The 6,291-nt window shown below is 46.0% G+C and overlaps 1 pseudogene; it reads right to left on the bottom strand.

Annotated features, from left to right (window-relative positions):
• Window positions 1-475: 475 nt before the first annotated feature.
• On the bottom strand, window positions 476-1,050 carry LOC147977815 (uncharacterized; annotated as a pseudogene).
• Between the last annotated feature and the right edge of the window lie 5,241 nt (window positions 1,051-6,291).

The raw sequence follows: 6,291 nt of genomic DNA, 5'->3' as shown, positions 1-6,291 counted from the left end.
AACATATCTCTAGATATTTTCCGTTCGGAAATTACAAGCTAGTGATCTATCTAGCTTTGCACTCAAATTATGTAATTTCTAGCAGTTTTCTAGTAGGTCTTTTTATCCATGGTATTGCAAATGTTTTACACTGCAGAGATCATTTGTACTAAACAAATTTTGTTTCTTGCTTAGAGCATTTCCAACAGCCGTGGAACGCGCGGCGCGCCAAAAAGTAGTTTGCGGCGCGCCCATCGCCAGGTTTGGCGCAGTGCACAGCGCTGGCTTCAGCAGCCGTGTTATAATACAGCATGCGCGCGCAGCTCCAGCAGCACGCTAAAATGTAGCGCGCGCGAGCAGCCAATATTTGTTGGGCCCCGCGCATGTCCATATTTGTTGCATTCTGGACACAAAATAAATTTCACATAGATATAAAAAACGATACAAAGATATTTTACATAGTTCATAACATAACAGATAAAACTACGGTGCAGAACTACACCGAGTCCTCATCATCGTCCTCATCCTCGGAGGTGTTGTCCGAGGTATCGATCCATATATCCTCCCAACGTTCGTCGTCCGAGGTGAAGATCGACCTCCCACCTGTTTCAACGATATCGCACTGCGATATCACCAAAGCCTTCTGCCAATGCCGGTCCGCCCGCTCCACGCGGCGCCTTGCCGTCTTCTCCGTCCAGTAGGCACGCTCGTTGGCGACGTCCTCCGGGTGGCGCCGGCGCCACTCCGCCATGGCTCGCTCGTCCTCCTCGGCGATAAGGAGGCGGCGCTGCAGCCCAGTGTGGTCCGCACGGTCCTGGTCCGTATCAGACGAGGCGGAGGGGTGACGGCATGTGCCTGTTCGCGCGTGTGGACGTCCCGGAAGTTCATCTGCGACCAAGGCCTCTCTAGGTGCCACGCCACCATGTTGTACGCGCGGGCCGCCTCGTGCGCGGTCCGGAACGTGCCGAGGCCGAGCCGGACGTCGACAGACCGGATCTCGGCAGAGTACCAGCCGTTGGGGCGCGGGCGGACGCCGCGGTAGCCTGAAGATCCCCGACGGCGCAGCGGCATGGTGGTGTGGTGGTGGCGGGGCGCTGGAAGCGGCGAGAAAGAGGTGGAAGCGACGAGGTGGCGAGGGGATGGGCGCGTGGCAGTGTGGTGGAGCGCGTGGCGAGCGCCGCATTTTATGGGCGCGCGCGAAGTGGCGCACCAGATCTACCGTGCGAGCTGCCGCTATTTCCCACGCGCGCGCAATCGCTTCCCGCGCATGGTAGTTTCCCGCCTCCGCTGCAGCGCGTGAAAACTTGTCGCGCGCGCTAGAATGCCAGTTTACCGCACGCACGTCTTTTGGCGCGTCCATTGAAGATGCTCTTAGCTTGTACAATAAAATCTAGCACAAATTAGACAAAGTTGGAAACATCTAGCTACTACTCCCTCCGTCCGGATTTATTAGGCCTCTCAGCATCACAAGCATGTCCCCTTTTATAAGGCTCCGCATTGGAAAGGTGCATGTATGCAACCATTTCATTGGTTGTATTGAAAGCTATTGTTGTTGGTGCCATGGCTGAAAAGTTAATACACTTCATGTGTGCTTTTTCATTGACTGCATGCATGTGAGAGAGTGCATTGGGAGTGGAATGGAAGAATTAATGTGAACAAATTACTACTACCTCCGTTTCAGTTTACAAGTCCTACGCGTATACCTAGATTGCCAATTTTATCACCCTAATATAAATTATATAACACAAAAATTACATCGTTTGAAAATAGAACATTTGAAGTTTATATTGGTATATTTTTTGTAATATATGTCTTGTATTAGATTGGTCAAATTGACGACCTAGGGATACGCGCACACCCTGTAAACTGAGAGAGAGGTAGTATGTGTCTTGGTCTAAGAGAAGTTGTCTTTAGGCCTAAGGCTGGTCATAGTGGGAAGTATCATATACTAGTATCATGCATATGATACTAGTGTATAATACTACATCCATAGTGCATAGTAACATAGATTAGTATCATAGGTGGTCACATTTATTGCCATGCATGACACATAGTAGCATAACATTTATTATGTTACAGTATCTACCTATGTTACTATAATCATCTCTCTCTTCTTTAATTGACTGCCACATAAGCATGTTTGTGAGTCTCAAGTGCATGTTAGTACTTATGTTACCCCCACTATGGCCAGCCTAATAAACCCGGACGGAGGGAGTAGTAGTACTCCGTCCGATCCTTTTTACCTTGCGCATAAGTCTTAACCGGCATACCAAGAAGAGAACTCGGTGGACAATTTTGGACCAATTTACCCCTCGGTTCGCATGGAAAGAGCTGCAGCGTTTTAATTGCTTTAAATACTGCATGCAACGTATTGGCTAATCCCTCGTCAGTGCCGCATGCGCGCAGCCTGCGTCCCTTGCATGGCGGCCCTGATTGGCTTAACTGCAGCAGGAATGGGAAGCCCGACCCGGCCAGCCCGGCCCGACCCGGCCCGAAAAAGCCCGACCTAGCCTGACCCAACGTTGCTTCCGGGCCGGGCTCGGACCTAGATTTTGAGCCCGATGCCCGGGCCGGGCCGGGCCCGGGCCCGTCATTTTTGCACTTTTCTGAAGGTTGGGCCGGCCCGGCCCGGCCCAGAGCCCAGCGGGCTTTTACGTGTTCGGGCCGGGCTTGGGCTCAGAAAACAGGCCCGATGGCCGGGCCGGGCTGGGCTCGGGCCTGGGTTTGTTGCGTTGGGCTTGGCTAGGCCCTGCCTGGCCTGAGGTATGGCCAGGTATAATTCACGCAGAACAATTAGGAAAAAAAGAAAAGGTTATGCGCAAAGAAAATAGAAACGGAGGGAGTACTAGCCGCAGCTTGGGACAAAAAGTAAACAAGCTGCCACAATGCTGTGAAGGTGGTGGACCCCACCTCACACGCGCGTGAGTTCGGTTGTTGGCTGGCGGTTCTGTTCGCCCTCGTCCCTCGAAGCGGACAAACTGGATTACCGACCACCTGGTTAAAACTGATTAAGTATTTTTTGCAATTATTAATATGTAGTGCATCCCAATCATTTAGCTGTCTTTTTTAAGTCCTTGATTATCAACCGCCTCACTAATTAAGTACTTAAGGCATTTACAATGGTAGACGCTTGCAAAGACGCTAACAGTGAAAGAAGTAAATATTATTGAATTAGAAAAGTGCCTAAGCGCCCTTCGTTACAATGGCAGACGCTAATTACATGCGCTAAATTGAACTACCAGGGCGCTTCGCGTGGGAAGAAAAACAACGAAGCGCCCGGCGCACAGCCTTGCGTCGATGCTACACATAACGCTGGGATTCTAGTGATAACTGCCTAATCAACCAGGAATCTGATCCTGGCCCCCGTGCTAAGCACCAGGCGTTGTACATGCCCTTAGACTGCTCACAGTGGGGAGTAACATAGAGTAGTAACTTGTTGATGTTACTAGTCTATGTTACTACCTCCATAGTGGGTAGTAACATATGAGTGATATCATGAAAGAGTTTATTTATTAGGCTATAGACTCATTATGCCTTGAAATGTGTGATGTTACAGTAACCAGCTAAGTTACCACAAACCCCTCTCTCCTCATTAATTAGCTGCCATATAAGCAATCTTGTATTGAAATGTATGATGTTACTACTTAAGTTACTCCCATTGTGACTAGTCTTAATGGGTATGAACAGTGCACTGATACTTGGTAGCCATACGCGCCAATCGTCTCCTCAGACCCGTCCTCTACCAAGCAAGCCAACAAACCACCATGAAACCACACGCCAATCGAACAACTAATCCTCCGTATGATGTTTATCACCAACACTCCGTCCGGGAGCAAGGTGGCCCTCACTACAAGAAATATGTCAACTTGTGACCACCACTATTGGTCACTGAATGGTCACAAATTTCCATTTATGACCTTTTTGTGACCAAAAACATAAGGTCAAAAGCTGGCCGTCGTAAACTGACTATAACGACCTTTCTTCTGAAATGGTCGTAGACGTTTATGACCAAAATACGTCTACTGTGGCGTTTTGGTCACTAGCAACCTCCCCAGGCCACGTAGGCATCCAGCGTGGCAAGCTGATGTGGCACAAGATTCAGCCCGGTCCGATTAGGTGTTCTACATGGGCCGAGCCCATTAATTCGGCCTTTTTAATATTTTTTTTTCTGTTAATTTTTGATCGACTTCATGGGCCAAGCCCAACATTACAGCCTTTTTATTTTTGGGCCATGGCCTTTTTATCTCAAGAGTTTCATTTTTATTTTTTAAAATGGGTCAACTAGTCAGGTGGGTCCCTGTTGTCAGGTTCTAGTAACTGGGTCCCATTTGTCAGGTTCTGGTAACTGGGTCCCATCTATCAGGCTCAGTCTTTATATTTCAACTAATATTTAAATTGGCAGAGATAGAAAACACACATGATACTCCAAATAAGAGCAACCAGATAATGTAATACAATGGAAATCACAGTAACGACTACAAGTGTAATACAGTACTTTAGAAGCTCTACAAGCTCCTTCCATAGCAGCCACAAACTAGGCACCCGCTCGCGCCATGAACAACATGCCAAAATAGCTGGACGACCATAGACAGATGAACAACATGCCGGACTCACTGGACAACCCTAGTCGGGCTGGGAACAAACAAAATGGTTCCTCATTCGCACTGTTACATGAATCAACAGAGAAGAACCAGAAAAACTGGGGCAAATAACAACATGCTGGACTCGCTGGACAACCATAGTCGGGCTGGGAACAAACAAAACGGCAACATGCCTTCCTGGTCGCCCTGTTACATTAATCAGTAGAGAAGAATCAGAAAACTGGGGCAAATAAATTATGAACAGACCATTCAAGAAAATGATAGTTATTTATAATAATAACACAAACTGAGCTAGTACCATGCTTTTTGTTCTCCAGCTAGTTAAAATGAGATACTCTCATACAAGAAAGCAGAGATACAATATGAAAGCTAACAGTAGGGATGCCACAGCTTAAATGAGCAAGCTATTTTGTTTTTGAGAAACAAAAAAAATGCACCAATAATTTTTCAGAAGGTAACAGAACGTCTGTGCACACATTTAGATAGAAACAAGGGCTTGAACTATACACATTAATTAGAACAGGATCGCCAAACACCAATATAGGCTAGAATAAAAAAAACATGGAGGTAGTAGTGGTCGTCCAGGGAGATAAACATAGAAAAGAAAACATGATTTCAGCGAAATTAAAATTGTCGATGTAAGTTGAATAACAGTGCAGCAGATTAGCTCTTAGCATGGAGGAACATCACCAAATTAAACCAGATGGTTGTTCAAGTTTCTATTTGAGTATTCATGGTTACAGTTTGTTATCATCGTCTAAATTCTCCAACATGTACAATATTAATTAATACAGCTGAATATGCTACCAATGAAGTAAACTCTAAAAGATACAGGCATGGCTTAATTAACCAACCTTGTCATTCTATAAACACAAACCAAACTCAACGATAAGGTGTACAATTATTACCATATAACCTAGAAAACATACCTACTGTCCACACATTTCATAATGTAAACAGGTAAATACTACAGGAAATAGATTGCTAAGCATTTCTGCCCTTCTTTCAAGCCACCAACAGCATAACACCCTCAGTATAACAAGATCCACACAGACCACCATCTACAGCAACCGTACCCACAAGACAACCAGGGTCGGAGAGAGTGAGATTACCTTGGCGCCGTAAATCTTAGAAGACAAATCGTGTGCGAGGAAGTCCTTGTCGTCCACCGCCAAGCAGCAGGATGCTCCCGTCGAGCCTACAGAAAGTTTTGCATATAGTTAGAAAACCTGGAAACATACAGCATGGCTACCACAACGTAGCATTGAAGGAAAAAAACTAAGAGCATGTAACTGAACCTCCTGCAGCTCTAGCCTCTAGCATGCACCCGAGCAACCTATGCTTTCTCTGTCTCTTGGTCGTGACTGCAGAAAGAAAGCAACAATTTTACCATCCTGCAGTTGCCTCAAGTAGATGGAAAGCTCAATATGAGTAAGGATAATTTGCCTCCAGAAGTAGTGACTAGATTAATAGAAAACAGAACAACAAAGTCATGCCATGACCAAATCCGAACCAGAACGCATTTAATAAAATGGATTGCATTTGGCTGCTGTAATAGTGTATATATACACATACACAACTTGCTCCATTTTGACTAATGACGTCAAAGGAACCATGTAAAAAATTGAACCAGAGGCACACATACACGAACCCTTTTCTTGCACATATGGATGTGCTAATGCTACAACTAACATTAAAGCAGAATATATAT

Source organism: Triticum urartu, chromosome 3A, assembly GCF_056163025.1.
Source record: "Triticum urartu cultivar PI428250 chromosome 3A, HENAU_Tu73, whole genome shotgun sequence".
In the NCBI taxonomy this organism is placed as follows: domain Eukaryota; kingdom Viridiplantae; phylum Streptophyta; class Magnoliopsida; order Poales; family Poaceae; genus Triticum; species Triticum urartu.
Note: the sequence above shows the minus strand (reverse complement) of the source record. Positions and strands in the feature narration are given on the sequence as shown.